The sequence below is a fragment of the Hoplias malabaricus genome, chromosome Y (assembly GCF_029633855.1).
Source record: "Hoplias malabaricus isolate fHopMal1 chromosome Y, fHopMal1.hap1, whole genome shotgun sequence".
Taxonomy (NCBI): Eukaryota; Metazoa; Chordata; class Actinopteri; order Characiformes; family Erythrinidae; genus Hoplias; species Hoplias malabaricus.
This window is the reverse complement of record NC_089820.1, coordinates 21,441,767-21,463,313: the sequence shown is the minus strand read 5'-3', so window position 1 is coordinate 21,463,313 and position 21,547 is coordinate 21,441,767. Positions and strand designations below refer to the sequence as shown.

At 40.5% G+C, this 21,547-nt stretch overlaps 1 protein-coding gene across 1 annotated transcript in view; it reads right to left on the bottom strand.

The window, feature by feature from the left end:
- Window positions 1–21,547, bottom strand: part of LOC136679078 (transmembrane protein 8B-like) — a 227,492-nt gene that overhangs the window by 129,754 nt on the left and 76,191 nt on the right. The window lies entirely within an intron of this gene.

The window sequence follows — 21,547 nt, the reverse complement described above, 5'->3', positions numbered from 1 at the left end:
ATTGTGTGAATGCATGATGCCCTGCGAGGGACTGGTGCCCTGTGCCCTGCGCAGGGTCGGTTCCTGCCTTGAGCCTCATCACACCACAGGGGGCACTTGACCAACTTGATCAAGATGAAACGTTTACAGAAAATGAATGAATGAAATATGTTAATATTTATCGGGGTCCCTTGCATGAGTTTGGAACTTCAGCTTGTATTTCATAGTGTCTCCCTCCTACTGAACTCCACTGTGTAATTCTGCCTGTGGTTATTCATCTCAGTGGTGGCTCTGTCTTTGGCGGAGGATGATTGATTAATATCACTGGCCTGAAAAGGGAGCTGAAGAGTCTGATTGATATCAAAGAGCTATATCTGACAGCAGATGGATGGAGAGATTTGGAGGAGCCTCTTATCTATTCTTTTCTAATGTTGTTGGTCTGTTTTTCGTTTCTCAGACGAGAAAGTTACTTAAAAGAGCTCCATGCCACACTTGTGTGGTTTTATTTTTTTAAAAACTGCCAGCATTCATTTACAGATAAATATTTTCCAAACTCTCTATCACATTGAATTGAATCTTCTTATAACTGAGTCTTTAAGACTTCTGTACAGCCCCAGAAATGGAAGAAAACTAACAAAAACTGCAGCACCAATAGAGCTACTGTCTCTGACCTTACATTTACAAGGTTTACCAACAAGGTGTGTGTGTCTAACGGAGTGGACAGTTAGTAGGAACCACTGCTTAAAAATGACAGCATCACTGCTGTGTCTGATCCACTCGTACCTGCGCAATACACACTACACTGTAAAAAAATTGTTGTAAACTTTACAGTAAAATACTGGCAGCAGAGTTCCCAAGCATTTACCGTATTTTTACAGGAACACTACTGTATTTCAAATTTACAGCATATTACTGTAATTGAGTAATACAATAATTTACTGTAAATACTGTGATTTACAATAAAATACTGTAGCAGACGTGCTGTAAATTTACAGCAGTTTTTTTACAGTGTAACACATCACCACGTCAGTGTCACTGTAGCACTGAGAATGCTCCAACATCCAAATAATACCTCAGTAGTGGTCCTGACTACTGAAGAACAGGGTGAAACGGTGGGGGGAGTGTAATTATGCAGAGGAACCGATGGACTACAGTGTGTAATTGTAGAACTACAAAGTGCTGCTTTATGGTTGGTGGAGCTGATAAAATGTGCAATAAGTGCAAACAGAAGAAGGTAATGTAATCGCTGATTGGTGCATATGTAAATGTGTTTCCATGACATCACACAAACATTGAAATTAAAACCACCAATCTTTGGATCTAAGATACCTTTATGGGTTCTGAAACATTAACAGTGTTTACACACCATAACAAAATATTACATTAAAAAAAGGGCCTAGCTTCACAAAGACATTTTAAACCAATATAAAAATGTGGTGAGAGCTGAGTTTAGAGGAATCCATGGCCCCGTGCGCTGAAGTCACGGCTCTGCTTTTCTCATTAATGTCGTCAGATATCAAACAAGCCATAAACACAATACAATTAGTTGCATACCAGTGAGTAAGACAGTGTTATTGTGAGGCTGTGAGAGAGAGAGAGAGAGAGAGAGAGAGAGAGAGAAAGAGAGAGAGAGAGATACACAGTGAGACAGAATTGGTTTCACCAAGTGTGTTACATATACCAGGTTTTTTGTCTTGGTGCATGCACACATGTATTAGATTTAAAAGGCTAAACAGACCAGTCAAACTCACAGTCGAGAGAAAGTAGCGCAATCTAAGGAAAGAATCACATTAGGAATAAAGTCAGATAATAGAATAAATCTAGAGAATCAATGGCCCTTTGTCATGAGAGGGGAGAGCAAAGAGAAAGAAATATAAAGAGAAGATATACACTAACCTGAAGAGGATGTAAACACAAGTAAACAAGTCAAACATAATCAACAATGCACACAATTAAAGAATGAACAATGAGACTAACTACACAGGACTAAAAACAAACATTACAAAATCTAAAAATAATAGAGATTATAATAATAATATAGTGATTATTATATAAATATAATAATAAATAATAATAATAATAATAAATATAATAAAATAATAGAGTGCAAAATCTAATGCGATGAAAATTATAAATTGAAACAATTCATCTTCTCAATAAGTGTTGTGCTTGTATAAAATCATATATGATTACAATAAACACAGCAAAAGTAATAAGAGTATTAAATATAGCTTTTTACGTCTCATTATCTGGCATCTTAAACTTTCACAAAGCATCGTAGCCTATGAAAACACTGAAGAAAACCAATATGAAAACATAGACAGGAAAAAGCCAAGAAAGCCAAGAACCACAAAGGAACAGAGTCTAGTGCTGGGCGATAGAACAATATTGATATGTTCTGTGATAAATTATTTGCTCGATAAAGATGATAAGCTTTGTGTAACAGAGCTCAATAAACATTCGTTTCTATTCCCGCTTAGCACAGCCAGCTGCATGCTAACAGGCCCGTATACTCCTGCTATTACGGTACATGAACAGGAGACCGCATGAACGTGAGAACATAAAGAAGACTATTCATTCATTATCTGTAACCGCTTATCCAGTTCAGGGTCGCGGTGGGTCCAGAGCCTGGGATCATTGGGCGCAAGGCAGGAATAAACCCTGGGGGGGCACCAGTCCTTCACAGGGCAACACCCACACACTCACACCTACGGACACTTTTGAGTTGCCAATTCACCTACCAATGTGTGTTTTTGGACTGTGGGAGGAAACCGGAGCAAACCCACACGGACACAGGGAGAACATACATCTCCTCACAGACAGTCACCCGGAGTGGGAAACGAACCCACAACCTCCAGGTCCCTGAAACAATGTGACTGCGACACTACCTTCTGCACCACCGTGCTGCCCATAAACAAGACTATAATACGTCTAATTCAAGTGCTTGTGCGTATTTTTCTTATGATGACTCCCTGTCTGAACACAAGCGCAGGGAGAACCTGTTGGGTTTTTCTTCACTCAAGGTGTATTTTCCTCCCAGGAAATGTTTTTCCGTTTGTGAGAGCACTATTCCTCACACAAAATTATTTTCTCTGTTGGTAAATTTAGAATTGGACCCAATGGCACAGGTCAGGATGCTTCTCTTAAATAAATACTCCCAAGAGCGGAACTTTTCCCTCCATGAACTCAGTGATTCTGGGTCGGCTCTGGACCCACAGTGACCCTGAACTGGATAAACAGTTAAAGGCAATTAATGAATAATCGTGCAAAACTGAAAACATTCTAGATTTCCCACCGTTAAAAGCCGTCCACTGTTCTAAGCCTCTAATGGGTTAAGTGTAATATGTTTACAGCTCAGCACTCGGGAATTTATATTTATTTATTAATTCATTACTTTAAACTCTTATTAATTTTTTACTCATTCTTCTCCTTAAAACACTTGAAGGGGTAATGCTCTAAGAATGTTTTCATGACACAAGACATTCATTCATTCATTGTCTGTAACCCTTATCCAGTTCAGGGTCGCGGTGGGTCTAGGGCCTACCTGGAATCATTGGGCGCAAGGCGGGAATACACCCTGGAGGGGGCGCAAGTCCTTCACAGGGCAACACACACACACACTCACGGACACTTTTGAGTCACCAATCCACCTGCAACGTGTGTTTTTGGACTGTGGGAGGAAACCGGAGCACCCGGAGGAAACCCACGCAGACACAGGGAGAACACCCCACTCCTCACAGACAGTCACCCGGAGCGGGAATTGAACCCACAACCTCCAGGCCCTTGGAGCTTTGTGACTGCGACACTAACCTGCTGCGCACAAGACATAGATATCATTATTTTTTCTGGTAAGTTATTGTTTCAGTGAAATCTTTCCTTGTGAATTGGAGTAATGTGCACACTGTGCATTAACATGAACATTTGGTGTATTTACTTTACAAGTTTAGAAGGATGTCCTTTGTCCGCTGTGACATAATGTTAATATTACGCTAAATATCGAGATGTACAGAGAATATAGAAAATTTTATCATGATAACATTTTTGGCCATATAGCCCAGCTCTAACTGAGCCAGAGAGTAGAGTAATACAGACATCAGGCAAAGACACAGACTGAAGGACACAGGAAAACAAACCATGAACTAACATGGAGCTGGCCAGACACACAGAGACAAGGGACAGGCCTTATACATTATAACAAACAAAGAACACCTGTGTGAGTCACATGAGAGGAAGTGGGTGTGTCTCAGGAGAGGGGAGAGGAAGAGACAAGGAAAACATACAAAATGTGGAAAGGAAGCCTTAATTCATCAAAGATGTGTAAAGACGAGTTCAGATTTATTCTTTTACGCATTCATTCATACATGTATGATACATCAGCTTCAGTTTGTGAAATCATGTCAGCCACCCAGGCCTCGTTTACCTACCATCTTCATGAAGCAGACCCTAATTCATGTAGTTGATACAGAAGTGAGCCAATGGATAAAAAGGCTCTGTTCTCTTTTTGATCAAACATTATAGTGTTAAAATAACAATGAGTAGAAAAGTGATTGATCTCAGATGGATTTGATGATTTATATCATGTGTGTTATCAGTTTATAAAATAAAAGCATGGTGGATAATGGTTTTAAAAGCTAAACATGGAAGTGGTACAGTAAAAATAACCATATCATTTTTATATTGAATCGCTATGTGAACAGATTATTAGAGCTATTTACTTTTTTTTGCTATTATTATTATCATTATTATTATTATTATTATTAGAAGTAGTAAAATACTTTTAATTATTTGCAGTTTTTTAATTAAAAATGATGTAATTGCAAATCAAGTGTTTTTAAGACAGTTATACACTCATATCTATAAACTTGTATTGGATATGAATTTGATTGTAGTGATACACCAAAGCTGAAACAAGTGGTTAAAGTTGTATGTGCTCACTTTACAATGAATGAGGACCACTGCGAAAGAGCCAAGATTGCATTTTTGACCAGAAGATACACAATAAAATCTCTTACTTACAGTATATTACAGAATTATATGAACTTTACACAGTTGTGTATTAAGTTAATGAGAGCTGACCCACAATAAGAGAGTTCAGTGAGGTTCAGTTAATGTGCACAGTGTCCACTGCAGTTAATGAGCCACTACTTTGCGGGAGAAAGCTCTTGGTATGTCTTGTGGAGCTGGCCTTGACGGCCCTGAGTCTTCTACCAGATGGAAGTGGCTGAGAGGACTGATGTCCAGGATGAAAGGGGTGGGCTATAATCTTGCCAGTGTGATTTGTGACCCTGCTGTTGTAAATGTCCTGAAGCGTTTGCAGACTACTACATTAAGACAATGATCCGCTTTCCCTGTCCTGACTGTTCTGGAGTTGGGTGGTGGCTCAGAAGTGGACGATTCAAATAAGATGTTTACTGAGGAAGTGAGTGACTCGATGGCGGTTGCGTAAAAAACTGGACCAGAACAGAACAGTGGCCAGTCTCAACATGGATTTCTTCAGCTGTTGCAAAAAGAACTTCTTCGGTTGTGCTTTCTTTATGTGTGTGTGTGTGTGTGTGTGAGTGTAAGAGAGAGACTCTGTGAGGAAGTCACCCTTAAATCAATTAGAATTCAGACGATGCTCCAGTTTCTCCGTCCTCTATAGAGAGTGGAATGCAGAGAATTGCAACTAATACTAAATTATGCATGAAGCAAGTCGTAAACAAATATTGTGGCGTTACACTGGGCCGCTGAAGTTCTTGGGAAAGCTCCATCTGGACTGTAATCTCTGCCACATTTGAGGGAAAAATGAAAGAGGCCGGATTCAGTGAGTCGGATCAGACTTCATTTCACTGTGCTCAATGATCCAAACTTTTTACCTTCTTTTTTTGAATATTTCTTTGTTTTTTATTTTCTTAGTGCAATATTCTTGGCAGATAAACATGCTTTCAGACACAGTGCACTGAGTTGTCTTCTCACTGTGGAAAGTTGGACCAAAAACCCATCTTTCCAGCCCTGCTGTTAGGACTCTGTTTTATCACCTTTCTGATGGCTCCTTTCTTACACAAGTGGAAATATATATGTACAGGGTGGGCCATTTATATGGATACACCTTAATAAAATGTGAATGGTTGGTGATAGTAACTTCCTGTTTGTGGCACATTAGTATATGGGAGGGGGGGGGGAATTTTCAAGATGGGTGGTGACCATGGCGGCTATTTTGAAGTTGGCCATTTTGGATCCAACTTTTGTTTTTTCAATGGGAAGTGGGTCATGTGACACATCAAACGTATTGGGAACTTCACAAGAAAAACAATGGTGTGCTTGGATAACTACGGATACTGGAAGCCTGTGCTAGCATTTCTCCTGTGGTGTTGCTATCAGTGTGTGAAGAGTGGGAGAAGAGTTTTGCATTGACAATCCAACACAATGGGCAGCACTTTGAACACATTTAATAAGTGGTCAGAAACTTGAAAATAACTCATGAAAGAACAAAGTTACATTAAAACCAAGCACACAATTGTCTTCCTTTCAATAAGTCTGATGTGTCACATGACCCTCTTCGCATTGAAAAAAAAAAACTTGGATCCAAAGTGGCCGACTTTAAAATGGCCACTATGGTCACCACCCATCTTGAAAAGTTCCCCCCACTCCCATATACTAATGTGCCACAAACAGGAAGTTAATATCACCAACCATTCCCATTTTATTAAGGTGTATCCATATAAATGGTCCACCCTATATACACACACACAAAAAATTATTGTCCAAAAAGTAAATGTCATCATTGACTTGTCAAAAACATCACTAAAACAGAGCAGTGATGAATAAACCATTGGAAATACTTTTAATTTATTTATTTATTTATTTTTACATTGACTTCCATTGAAAGTTAATGTCTTACCTACAGTTGGGCATTTACAGCAACTATATAAGCCATGTGTGCATATATTAAAAATATGTGTGATGTCACAAAATTACAATGCATTTATTACAACACAAAATGACCATACATTTTGTGACCATACAACAGCAGGCTGTTTTGAGTTTCCATATAGGGATGTTATGGCCTACACAGCTAACATTTCATTCTGAATCTTTAACGGCCTCCTCTCATCCTGTAAAATCTTCTCTCAGCCTTTATTTTTTTCTTTCAAGCATTTGTGAATCAACCAGGTGAATCTGCCACAAATCACACCACATGAAAGTCTCTGGAAAAGGCTTCACCTTGCGCGATTGTCTGCAAGGAACTGAGTCAGCTGTAGTTTGTCAATTGTAGCCTTGACAAGCTTCAAGCCCCTCGTGAATAGACATCACAACAAAAGCTGAAATTACACTCTGCTGTTCCTCTCCTGTTCATGCTGAGAACTGTTCGTCAATGAGGTGAAAATAACAAAATATCTACCACTAATAACAGGCTGTACTTTGGGTAATGGGTCACTGAAAAGGCAGCAAAGGTAAATTAGACTACACTACTGTAGGCTAAAATATTCATGCACAGTGTTATGAGCTTACTGTATATTACAAACAAAACTCTCTTTCCAAATGCACGAATATTTAAACACAAATGCTGCTGTAAATACAACACCGGCTTGTGACTCTTAAAGATCGCACGTCCTATAGCTTAAATGCTTTTCTTTAAATTTACAGTCAGAGGACACCCCTTGTTTATTTAATTTCCTATAAATACAGCCATGAAATGCAAGTTCATCACTTTTCAAAAAAACACATTTAACAGAAAACTGCAGCCAGATCTCAGAACACCAGCAGCTTATTCAATTGAAATGCAAGTTTTCTTCTTTTGTGCCTGTTTTCTTTTTCTCAGTAAGTGCTTATTAACTGCTCCGCATCCTTTCAGACCCATAGCACTGAATTGTCTTCAGGCAAAGACAGACATGATGTGTCCAGATCTGAAGCAAGAGTGGACCTTGTTTCCCTCTCTCTTCAAAAGATGAAAGCTTTAAATGTTGCTAATCTAAGAAGGGCAGTTTTGTAGTCTACCAGGTCTTGCACAGTTGTAAAATGTCCCATTTTCCATATACCTTTCATCTTGTAAATGATTTGGTTATTGTGACATTGAACAAATCATACATTGAGTAGGCTGCTTTTGCATTAAGCTTCCATATATGGACCGTACATCCAAGAGAGTCAATTTGACTTTTACTATTAGGGACTGCGCAGTGCACCGCAAAGTTAATACAGTATTATTAAAATTATATGTCTTGTTTCCTTCATGCAACACCATTGCACACATTTAGCAAAGATATTCAACCAAGTGGGACAGCTGAGCAACCACATGAAATACCCCAGCAACTGCCATAGCCAATACCTGCAATGACAACTGCCAAAAACACCAACAATCCTAGCAACCACCCGAGATACCATACAAAGCATCAAGTAACCTTAGAAATAATACAGTACACACTTAGTTTCTATGATATCTGAGGGGATTTCTATCATAGCAACTGGCAACAAAGAGCAACTATCTGGAATACCACAGCAGCAACCACCTAGGAACCTCTTAGCAACACTATAGTAAAGCAATAAGCCAAAAGAGTCATAAATGCATAAATGCTTAAAACTTCCTTCGCTGGGATAAAATCACGCATGGTCTCAAGTGGTGTATAGTTTTTATAAAAGTAGGGTGACCATATTTGTTTTTTTTAAACAGAGGACACATGGGGCAGGTTGTCAGCATGGGTCCTGGGGTGTAGGAGGTGGGGATGTAAAACTTGACAAATGCATCTATAACCATGCAAATATGTTGCTGAATTGTACTTCATAAACATATACACTTTAACAAGACAAATAACGAATGCCTTTATGGACAGATTCCATTCCACATTTAGCCCTAAACATATAGGTGGATTGGCGACTCAAAAAGTGTCCGTAGGTGTGAGTGTGTGAGTGAATGTGTGAGTGTGTGTTGCCCTGTGAAGGACTGGCGCCCCCTCCAGGGTGTATTCCCGCCTTGCGCCCAGTGATTCCATGTAGGCTCTGGACCCACAATGACCCTGAATTGGATAAGCGGTTACAGATAATGGATGGATGGATATATAATATACAAACTAACATTTTGTCATTTCTTCACCATTTGTGTTCATGAAAAACCTGTTGTTTTCTGTTCATTCCAAACTACAAAACTGAAGCACTGTATTGAAACCAGAAAACTCATCATGGCAGAAACTGACAAGTTTACATTTGAACGATGTTTTTTAAACCTAACTAAAGGCAATCAGCACATTTTAATCAACCAAAAGTAATATAGGCTACTTGATAAGAGCATCGCTGGGATCCAGTAGTAACAGTCAACTGTGTCTGTGTTTTGTCATTATAGGGACTGACGAGATGACTGTCAGTTTTGTAAATTATAGAACACAAAACGTAAGGCATGTGAGTCACAGAAACATTTTTAAACACGAAGAAGAGACTATAAAAAACTACCTTAATATCTTTCAACACTTCTCGTTCGAGGCTCCAGTAAAACACTGTAATGTTGAGCGGAGCTCGGCTGAAAGTTTGTCCCAATTCTGCTCTCAGCCCCCGACCCCTTGATCACTTGAACCCTTGCGCCCCTATGGCTCACCTCATCAAAGTTTACGTTTCAAGAAAGGGTTTAGGGCCTATAGGAATAACTGAGACAGGGAAAGACTGTGGACAGCAAAATCCTGGAAATTTCTGGCGATTTAGAAATCCGGCCGGATGCAAATTCATATCTGTTCAGTAAACTATACCTCTGCCACATAATGTTAACAGTGAGTGTAGCCTCGTATAGCAATGTTTTATGTCCCAATATCACACACTGTGAAGAACTGAATAATATTGACTGGGTTTAATACAGTGGGGCACAGCTTTGGTTGTGGCTCAGTCAATCAAATTTTAGAAGCAAAGCGCCTTGTTCCTTTTATAACACCCATTTTTCCACACTTTAGCAACCACCTGGAACACCTTAACAAGGACCTAACATACAACAGCAACCACTTTATTAACCTCCTGGTATACCACAGAAACTTCCAATAAATGCCTTTGCACAAGTAGCTTAGCAACCAGAGGATATACCTAGCAACCACAGGTTCAATGGAAAATGAATTAAGTGAAGTCCTTTAACATTGATGTACATTATGTACATTTCTCCATATTTTCTACAAAGTCACAGAGATACAAGGTCTATTTTATTTTTTTTTTTTTTTTTCATGACAGCAACAATAACATCCACACCCTATCTTCTACAAGACCAGTGTGGATAGAGTGTGTGCTTTTTTCATTCCTTCCACAGACAGCCAAGCAATCCCAGAAGAGTGCAGCTCTAACCTGGAGGGGGCTAGGGGTCTTTGACAGGTAATAACTCAAACTCAACGGCTGATGCACTGTAGGGTTATTAGGAAAGTCACCATGCCCTCCCCTCTCACTTCCAACCTCAAGGAGCTCGTATGTCTGAAGCATGTCACCACAGCCAGGCCATTTTCTTTCTCTTTTTCTCCCTGCGCTGAAGAGCTGTGGGTTATTCCCATCTCACTGCTAAAACAGCTACAGAATACAACATTACAGTCTTCATTTACTCATTCACTCCACTCTTCTAAAAGCTAGCAAATTGGCTGTGATTCATGCTTGTTTTAGGACACCGTGAAGCACCCCTGCCTGAGACGGGAACACTGTTTCCAAAGAAAGAGGGAGAGCCAATTCATTTTTTTGTAGAGGGACAAAAATGCATCAAAGGGGATAAGAGCACTGATTATAAATCAGGTTTTAGTCATGTTTTTGAACCTCAAGCCACCGTGTTTGCTGATGAAAAAATGAAAAAAAAGAGCCCATCATTTGGAGCTCACTACGTGCATTATCTGAGGTGTAGCTTGTTAGAATAATTTTCCTCCTGGAAAACAGTCATTTCCTCAATTTCAGGGGGAACAGATTTGCATTTCGGATCCATTATGAGACGGCCGTGTCATTTCTCCAATGGGAGTAACGAGATCTCAGAACTTTTCAAGACAGAAAAATAAGAACCATTAACTTAATCATGGATAATCATTCCACACCTTCACTGCTTTCATGTACAAAGCAAGCTTGGAATCCTTAAATCCTCATCAGACACTTCTGTTACAGTACATACATTAGCAGCTACTATTAGCATGTCAGCTAAAAGCTAAATGATGGTCACAAATAAGTCTTTGCTCCACCTTTAGACACTTACAATTGGACATATTGAGCATAGGTTCATGTGTGACTCTTCTAGTGTTGCAAACCCTTTTTAAAGCATTTAAATGAAGATAATACATACTAGGTGTTCAGTTAAACTCCTGCTTTCTACTTCAGATGGCTTAGGCATCATTTGTGTTTGAACTTGTCATCGCCAAGTGATAGGGAAACCCACAGTGCCACTATAGGGAGCTTAGCCCAGAGTTCCTTTAGCTTTTTCACAATGTGAGCCCTTTATGGTGTAACAAGAATTTCACAACCCCTAACTCACTCAATAACATAAATGGGAGCTGTTGAATCTGCTTTTGTAGTTCTACAGCAGAAATAACCATTGTGTGTGAGTACACGGCTCAGCAACTGACCATATCACAGGCATTTTATTAGGACTGCAATAAAGGGGGGGAAATACTATATGAAAAATCTTAGCCAGAGATAGAACAAACATTTCAATCAAATAATTATGACAGGGAAGAAAAAGTAAAAAGAATATGAGGAGACAGATCTATGGGAGATTAGTCCATACAACAGCCCCAGGTACAGAGGAGCGTCTGCAGAAGAAAACATCTACAGCCAATCAGACACAGCCTCCTCCCATGACGTTCTGGATTCCCAAAATGCAGCCAATACAGAGTGATACACACAAGCACTTCTGTGTTAAGAGAGTACAGAGCACATGCAGCGACGCAACTTTGATTGTGATTCCTGTTGTAGAAAACTGCTATAGAAATTTGAATTCTATATTTTTACAATAAAACCACTCTTGTGATACACCTTGAATAATGACACAAGCCCAAGGTTAAGAAGCATGGATTATACAGATCATCTTCCTGACCTCATTTTCTAACTCGTTTTCTAACGTCCATTCATTACTACATAGATCAGGTGAAGGAATCCTTTAAAGATCAATAAATAACATTTATGAACATGATTTTTGGCCATGTTTATACGTTTAGTGTCTGAATGAACCAATTTATTCTACATAGAATGGGTCCCCCACCTGGTGCAACCCTATTTAAAATAAATTTAGTGTAGGTCCAGCATGACCTCTAGGTGTCAGTATAATGGCTGTTCCTTAACATTCAGAAGAATCCCCTAAAAAAGTCTCTGCCTGCTCCTGTAAATAAGATTCTTTATAATTGAACCTGTGCATATATTTGCAGTTTGCTACACCTCCCTCACGCTAAAAATGTCTGTACGCGAGTAGAGCTGACACCAGCTGTGGCCAGGCATTCTGATGATATAGCATTTATTTATGCTGCTCAGCTCTGCTCCATATTACGACTTCTTAGCTCTTCCCCCTGCAGACCCTCGGGCTGTCCCACTCCAGCTCTGCATCCTTATGTTCATATATTACACTTCAACTATGTTCCACTGCTGCGCAACACAGTCAACCTCAAACAAATCATCCTGACATGCACCTGAGATTGAATCCCATGCAGTGTCCAGTGGGTTCATTACAGGCCGAGGGACTGTTCTTCTTTCTTATCTTCTCATCTTTAAAGGACTACCACAGCCTTTCTCAGCCTAACATCTACCTGCCGTATGTGTAGCGAATTCTCATTGTTGAATAAAAACCTCTTATTTCCATTAAAAATATTTTGCCATAGATCTGATTACAAATCTGACCAATATAAATGACCTCAAAATAACTCAAATAAAACACTTCACCTTAGCTTACTTATATTTAACAATGGTTTATCCTGTAAAACGTAAGATGCCATTTTGGCAATACAGTGTTTCGACCTGACAGTGACAAAATAGCTGATCATTAACCTTTATATAAGGAACAAAATACAGCAGAAAACACACTGCCAGAAAATCACACCTTTCTCAAAATCATAATTGAGTCACACAAATTCTTTCTTCCACTAAACCCACTGCACCTTCCAAGTGAGCAGTCATCATCATTATTGGATTCCTTTTTTATTGTCAGCACAGCCACTGACCATGAAGCTATATTTCAGTATCACAGCAGGCAGAGAAGGAATGCTCAGAGTTACTGCGCTAACCTGATGTGATGGAAATATTATAGCTTTAAATTAAGACCAAATTAGATTTTATGTATTTACTCCCATATTCAATAAAACAGCAGTGGCTGTGTTGAGGGATGATCAATAAAATGATTGTTAATTTATTGCTGGTGTGTATTTGAGAATGAGATTGAGAATTTGTTAATATTTTGGTACTTAAACTGTCCTGATGATTTTTTGAGAAATAATGTCAAAAATATTAATTTCAAGGAAAGTAGCCACTCACATTTTTTATTTTTTGTAGCCAAAATGTAAAATGACTATGGCACAGGTACTTTTTGTGCGCAGTTTTTAAACTATCATTTACACCTCAGTAGGACAGTATGCAGAAAAAAAATAATTTCTAAAACCACTTTCAGTAATTGGAACAATTAGTTTTTAGTTAAAGTTTAACATTACCAGTCTTCCTTTTTTAAAAAAAATTCTGAAATCGAAGTCTGCAAATATTTCACTTCATAAAGCCTTTTGTATTTTGTATTTGAGTGAACCTCACTAGTTGAATCACATTTTTTTCTTGGTTTAGATGTCTGCAATACATTTTACAAATGTTTTAATGAAAGAGGATTAAGACCAGGGCCATTAATCAAGTGATAGTCATGGTTAACACTGGTGTTGATAGACCATGCAAGAAAGACCTAAAATATAAACCTTGCAGAGCTACAGAAATGTGCCAATCATTACAAAATGCAGACATCTGTTTGTTTTTATACAACACACAATAATACTCTTTGGATTGGTGGCAGGAAAAGACTCCAGCGAGAACTGGACGGCATAACAACAAACAAAAAATGACTGATCTGTCTGAACTGATGCACAGCTAAACTGTGTTGCATCCTAAAAACCAAAACACACAAATACACATTAAATTAACAACACTCAACATTACCATCTTCATTGCAGTGGTTTCAGAAACACTTGGTTCCTGTTAGAGACAGTGTTATGCCATTCGTACCATTCTCCTGGCAACTATCAAACCCAGAGTTGTCCATGAGATCGTTGACTGCCGTCTCCTGTCTCCTGTCTGCTTCTCGGGTTAGAGTACGCTGGCGTCGCTCTGTTGACTGACGCTTCTCCCCGTATGTTTTGTTTTGTTTGACTTTGTGGATTCCCGGTTGTAATCTTCGCGGTTATTCGACTGTCTTCCCCAACCCTGCGGATTCAGGCCGGCTTGCACCGAGGCTGTCCTGCCCTAGCTCTGTGGATTCCGGCCGGTTAGCTTCGCCGCTGTCCTGCTCCAACCTCGCGGATCCCGGCTGCTGTTCCGGCTGGCTTCGCTGTTGTCCTGCTCCAACTTTTCGGATCCCGGCTACTGTCCCGGTTAGCTTCGTTACTGCCCTGCCCCAAATCTGCGGTTCCCGCCTACAGTGTCTGCTAGCACTGCGGCTATGCAATTACTTTGCTCCAACCCATTGACAATGCACCTGCTATTTGCTATGACTCTATTGCTGGCTATTCCACTTTTTCCCGTCCTTTATTGCCCCCACATGAACCCCGACCCCCTGTTCAACTCACTGTTTGTTAGTTATACGGCTGATGAACTACGTAAACATAGGTATTCTCACTGTCTTTCCAAACATTCTGCTGTTGCTGCCTGCAGAGCTGGTATACTCAACCGGCGACGCTATCTTCACCGTGGCTCAAGGCTAAATCGCAATAAATATGTACACTATTCCAATGGTAGTAACATTTGCTCTTTCTGGACACTGTCTCGCTCACCTTCTCATTCTACAAAACGTTTTTCTAATCTGTCTAATTTACGCCCTCTTACCTCTGTTCCCCCTAGTTCCTCGTTTGCCCTCCTTAATGTCCGCTCGCTCACTAACAAATCTTATCTGTTGCAAGAATTAATATTGGACAATTCACTTGATCTCCTTTTCCTAACAGAAACATGGCAACAACCAGGTGATTACTATTCTCTCAACCAAGCAACCCCACCCAACTTTAATTATGTGCAAAAACCGCGTTCCTCAGGCCGTGGGGGCAGTCTGGCAGTGATCTTTAAAAACAATCTCAGAACTACTGAACTTGTTTTCTCATCACCATCATCTTTTGAGTATCTTGCAGTCAAAACACCTGGCTCTATTACTGTACTCCTCATCTATCACCCCCCCAAATCTAATTCATCCTTTTTCTCTGAACTATCTGAGCTACTCACTCTCGCTAACTCTTCTTCTTCTCGACTGTTGCTACTTGGTGACTTCAATATACATGTTAACACTCCTGACAACAAGTTTGTGACTGATTTTTTAGCTCTCCTTGACTGCTTTTCCTTCACTCAACATGTAGATTTTCCTACTCATGACAAAGGTCACACACTTGACCGAGTCTGTTCTTCTTCTGTCCTGGTTCACAACCTTCATCCTCTCCTGTTTCCACTCTCTGACCATAAGCTCCTTCTATTCTCTGTCCCTAAGAATGTAGCTCACCAATCTGTTAAAAGACTTATCTCTTTCCGTAATATTAAATCTGTTGATCCCTGTTCCTTCGCTCAGTCCATCAACATGAGCTTTACTGTTCTCACTGCTCCATCCTCTCCTGAGGTACATGCCACAATGCTTAACTCTGCTCTTTCCGCGTCCCTCAATGCTTCTGCTCCTACGAAAACCAAATTGGTCTCTTTCACCACTTCTGCTCCCTGGTTCACCACTGAGCTGCGCGCTATGAAACAAGCTGGACGTCAGCTTGAAAGGCTGTACAAAAAAACCAAATTAACGGTGCATGCTGATGCTTATCTGCAACACATGCACAAATACAGAGATTCCTTACACACCACCAAGTCTAGGTATCTCTCAGGTCTTATTAATAGGCCTAATGCTAACCCCCGTAATCTCTTTACAACAATCTCTAAACTTTTCAAAGCCCCTGGCAGCAACATGACACCCTCCTCTGAACTCTGTAACTCCTTCTTACACTTCTTTGAGGATAAAATTTCCAATATTAATAACTCTCTTACGATTATCTCATCTAAATCCACCTTTCCTTCCTCACTGTCTCCACAGCCCTCAGTCTGTTCTATATCCACGCCCTGTTTTTTTTATTTCAGCCCGGTTACTCCTTCTCTTATCAGTGATATCATTACCCATTCTAAAAGTACCACCTGCTCTCTTGATCCCCTCCCTACCTCACTAACGAAAGCCTGCATGACTGCTTTGGTCCCTCATCTAACCTCTATTATTAACCATTCACTGTTTTCTGGCTGTATCCCCTCAGTTTACAAATTAGCTGCAGTTACACCTATCCTTAAAAAACCTGGTCTTGGCCCAGCAAATCTAAATAATTTCCGTCCGATTTCAAATCTTCCATTTTTTTTCTAAAATCCTTGAGCGTGTTGTAGCCACCCAGCTGACAACATATCTAGAATCCAATAACCTCCTCGACTCATTTCAGTCTGGTTTTCGCCCTCACCATAGTACCGAAACTGCCTTGGTCAAAGTTATCAATGATCTGCTGGTGGCTGCAGATACGGGAGCTCTAAGTATTCTGGTCCTCCTTGACTTAAGTTCTGCCTTTGACACAGTAAATCATGCCATCCTCCTCTCAAGACTGCGTGAGCTGGGTGTCACTGGTTCTGCCGTTGACTGGTTTAGATCTTACCTAACAGATCGAAAACAATTTGTCACACTTTCTGGACATAGTTCAACCATTTCATCCATCTCACAAGGGGTCCCACAAGGCTCTGTCCTTGGCCCATTACTGTTTATTGTCTATGTACTTCCCCTCGGCCATATTATCCGTCATTTCAATCTTGATTTTCACTGTTACGCTGATGACACACAGATTTACCTCCGGACCAATTCTTTCAACAACCCACCACTCTCCAAATTGGAACTATGTCTCTCAAAAATCAGGCACTGGATGACACAAAATTCACTGATGCTTAATAGTAATAAAACTGACCTAATCATCATTGGCTCCAAATCTAACCTAAATAAAACTCACACTCTCAATTGATGATGTCACCCTGTCCCCCTCCACTGTGGTCCAAAATCTTGGTGTCACCCTTGACTCTACGCTCACGTTTCATTCCCATGTTAGTTCCGTCATTCTTCCACCTTCGCAACATTGCTAAAATCCGTCCTTCTCTTTCCCAGTCTGCCTCTGAACGCCTCATCCATGCATTCATCTCCAGCCGTCTTGACTATTGTAACTCTCTTCTTTCTGGCATTAGCTCCTCACTACTACATAAACTCCAAATGGTCCAGAACTCTGCTGCCCGTATCCTCACCCACACCCGGTCCCACCACCACATCACCCCAGTTCTCCACAACCTCCACTGGCTTCCTTTTAAATATCGTATTCAGTTCAAAATCCTCCTTCGCACCTACAAAGCTCTCAATAACCAAGCTCCCTCTTACTTATCGGACCTTCTTCAACCATACACACCTAATCGCATTCTCAGATCTTCCTCAGCTGGTTTACTCACCACCCCCCCCCTCTAAGCTGCGTAGTCTTGGAGATCGAGCCTTCTCCAGACATGCCCCCCGCCTCTGGAACTCCCTTCCTCCAGAAATTCAACAGTCAATATCTCTATCACTATTTAAATCCAAACTTAAAACACACCTGTTTGCGGCTGCATTTAATCCCTCTGTTTCTGATTAGCCCTTGTTTGTTTTTACCCTTGTTCCTGTTTTGTATCATTGTATGTTATGTAGTGTTATGGATGTGATTGTGTTCATGTGTTCATCTGATTGTAACAGCGTCTTTGGGTTACTGAAAAGCGCTTTAAAAATTCCATTTATTATTATTATTATTATTATTATTATGCGACATCACTGGCTACATTTTGGGAGAGACCCATTTTAGTGGAAAAGGAACCAGATCCCAGGGAACAAAAAGCGAGTAGAGCCAAGCAGTGTTGAGTTGAGTAGGTATCATGCAGTGGAAAAGCACCATGAAATGTATGTTCTGTAGTGAATCGATACACGACACACTCTCTGTATTTTTGAGGTTAAACTTTTTGAGGTTAAGACGGCTGATTTGTCTGAGAAAGAAACAATGCTGCTCTCCTTCAGCCGGAGGTGTTCCTGTCTATCTCGAAAAGATCAAATGTCTCGTTAAGAACAGTTGATAAATGAGGCACAATGCTCCATAATGAGCTCAAGGCAGGATTGCATCTCTGTGGTGCACTTCAGCATCAACAGGTTCAAGGAAACTGGAAACAACTTGCGTAAAAATGCCATTTGCCGTTGCTTCCACAAATATTACCAAACAACAATGTCCAGAAATGCCACTGAATTCTCAGCTTAACCTGAGAGATTGCTGACTCTATCCCCTGTGGTGCTCTGGTCCCCGTCACAAGCTGAGGGTCCTAGAAAGCACAAGTGGCCTCATTTTCTGGGTGACTAGGATGGTCTTCCCTCATATGGTGTGCAATGTAAGCCACGGGTGTGTGACCACTCATGTGACAAGAGGAATCTTAGCAAACAGGGAGGAATTGATGATGAATTATTAGGTGCGATCTGCAAAAATGTTCATTCATTCATTGTCTGTAACCCTTATCCAGTTCAGGGTCACAGTGGGTCCAGAGCCTACCTGGAATCATTGGGCGCAAAGCAGGAATACACCCTGGAGGGGTCACCAGTCCTTCACAGGGCAACACACACACACACATTCACACCTACAGACACTTTTGAGTCGCCAATCCACCTACCAACGTGTGTTTTTGGACTGTGGGAGGAAACCAGAGCACCCGGAAGAAACCCACGCGGACATGGGGAGAACACACCAACTCCTCACAGACAGTCACACGGAGCGGGAATCGAACCCACAACCTTCCAGGTCCCTGGAGCTGTGTGACTGCGACACTACCTGCTGCGCCACCGTGCCGCTTGCAAAAATGTTTTAATCATAAAATATAAAAGCTAAAATAATAAACAATGAAACTCAACAATAAACAGGGCTTGAGTTTTCTATAATTGTAAAAAGAAAATCCACAGAACTTTGAAGCTAAGTGCTAATTGCTAATCACTACAGACGAAAGTGCAGACGAGGGTGGAAAAAGCTGTATTCCTTATAAGATGTGCAACAAAAGGCAGGGGATGGTAGTGGGAGGGAAGCTTGGATTCTGCATTTATTTCACACTCGTCAGATCAGAACCGTTCAACAAGCGCAAAGCGGCATCACAGTCAGCACGGTTACACTAAGCTCCCAGATAACATGAGGGGGCTGGCTAGTTTGTGTTTTTTTCTTCCCCCCCGTGGACAAACTTCTTCCATGCCTCATGCACCGCTGCTTGGCGAGACGTGCTCCAAAGCCCCGGCTTCATTATCCATGGCAGAGCAGGCAACAGTCTGTTATGACCCAATTAGTGCTGCCTCCACACGCATTAATGCGACACTTGTCAGCCCGGGATTGCTCTGACCCTGGATCTGCCGCTGGGGTCTTTGCTGAAGTGTTGCCCCCCTGTGAATGGATGTCCGTGATCAAATCAACAACCTTTGAAATATTATACTTTCAAAGGTCAAAACCCTCTAAACCCCTCCAATGTCAATTAGAGGGGGGTTAGATTTCTTTTCTCATTAAAAGAGTGCCTGTATTACCAGAAGATAACACAGTGTACTTTACAGGCACATACAGCACTTACCCCATTCTTAAAGGCTATATTCCTCACCAGTTGTTACCTCTTCCAGCTATTTGCACACTGGAAAAAGGTCTGGTGTTTTTACGCATCCCTAGCTCGGGTATTAGGAAACAACCAAAGTGTCTCTGTCTGAATTGGCTCAGGGAGTTCTCTCTCTCTCACTTTGTCCACTCAGTCATGGCCAAGAATCTGCATATGGAGGCATTTGGATGGTGGAGATGCCCCTAAACCTTGAAAAGCATGATAATAGATGAAGATGTTGCCCTATTTCTGCTTGTTAGTTGCATTACATAAGGAAGAAATGACTCCATATTCAGGAGACATGCCCAAACAGCATGAAAGTAAACCCATACTGAAAGATGCTACACAATAATATAACAAAAATACAGACAAGTTCAATTTCAGCAGCAAACAATCTACAGTCTGTTTCTTGCTCAAATATATAATTCCACTTTAAAAGATGCAGAGCTTGCTGCCATTGGCTGGAAGGCAAGTTTAAAAAGTTGAGGTAAGTATATCACATGTTTTGAGCCCAGTACTTTTAATGAATTAAACCTACACTAGTCCAGCTTCTCATCCCTGGGAACTTTAATGCAGCCCACTATTAGATAAGGGGCTGGAGTACTTTAATAAAACCAACAGTAATACATTTTGAAAGATTTACATCCACTTCCACATCCCCAACCACACAGAGCTCAGGATACATGCTGCAGAACCACTGAGCTTTACGAAGCTTTAGGAGGTCATAGAAACAAGTTGAATCATATTAGTGTTTCTCTCACCACTCCCCTCTCCCAATTCCTCTCTCTCTCTCTCTCTCTCTCTCTCTCTCTCTCTTTCTCTCTCTCTCTCTCTCTCTCTCACACACACACACACACCATCTTCATGTTCATGTCCCTCGTCTCCCAGTTTATGACTTGATTAGCTTTGTTGATGCACTCATGCCTTGGATCTGATATTATGCAAATGAATGGCATAAATCTGCCTGTTCTTGTGTTTGTCTAAATAAACAGGCACAGGCTGCTGATTGGCTTGGAGCCTTTAATTGAGGCAATGGATTTCTATCATTGTTTCAATATTCTCCCATTAGAAAAATTCACACACATAGAACAACTGGCCCAGAGTGAGCGTATGACGGGAATTAGACTCTAACAGCCAGGCTGATGTCTTCATTTCAGGTATCTTCAAAGCACATACGAGGATCAAAGAGATTAAACAAAGAAAAAAAAATTCTATAAATATTAATGCAGAAAAAAAATCATATCCAAGTGAAGCGGGAGAACATGTCTTATCACACATCTGGATTATGATCTAGCACATAAAGGCACTGTCTACTTATTTATAAACCCGTCTCTGCCTAACGACCTCAAAGCAACACTTCCACACAGAATCAATAATTGCTCATATTTGGCACAGGAGCTGGGATGGTAATTTAACTAATAATTCATGGTTGCGTCTTTATTTCCCACCAAGTGTAAATGCCTAAATAAACAAATAAAACCTCCAAGATTTGACAAGTATTATCAGACAGACTTCTTTATGTGTCATTGTCTGGAAAAGACAAACAAATAAATAAAGCAGTGGTGTAAGACTGGAGTCCATTCTCAAGACTGTAAATGGCCAGTCTCAGTCAGATTTGATGACATGGATAAACAAGTCACTGCTCTTCTTGTTCAGTATCCAGGTTTTTAAATGTTGTGCTGTGTCAATGTAACCTTTCTGCATGTGTTTTGAGCACAAATATAGCAAAATAATGCAAGTTCAAGTGTTTAGAAATTATGTTACTATA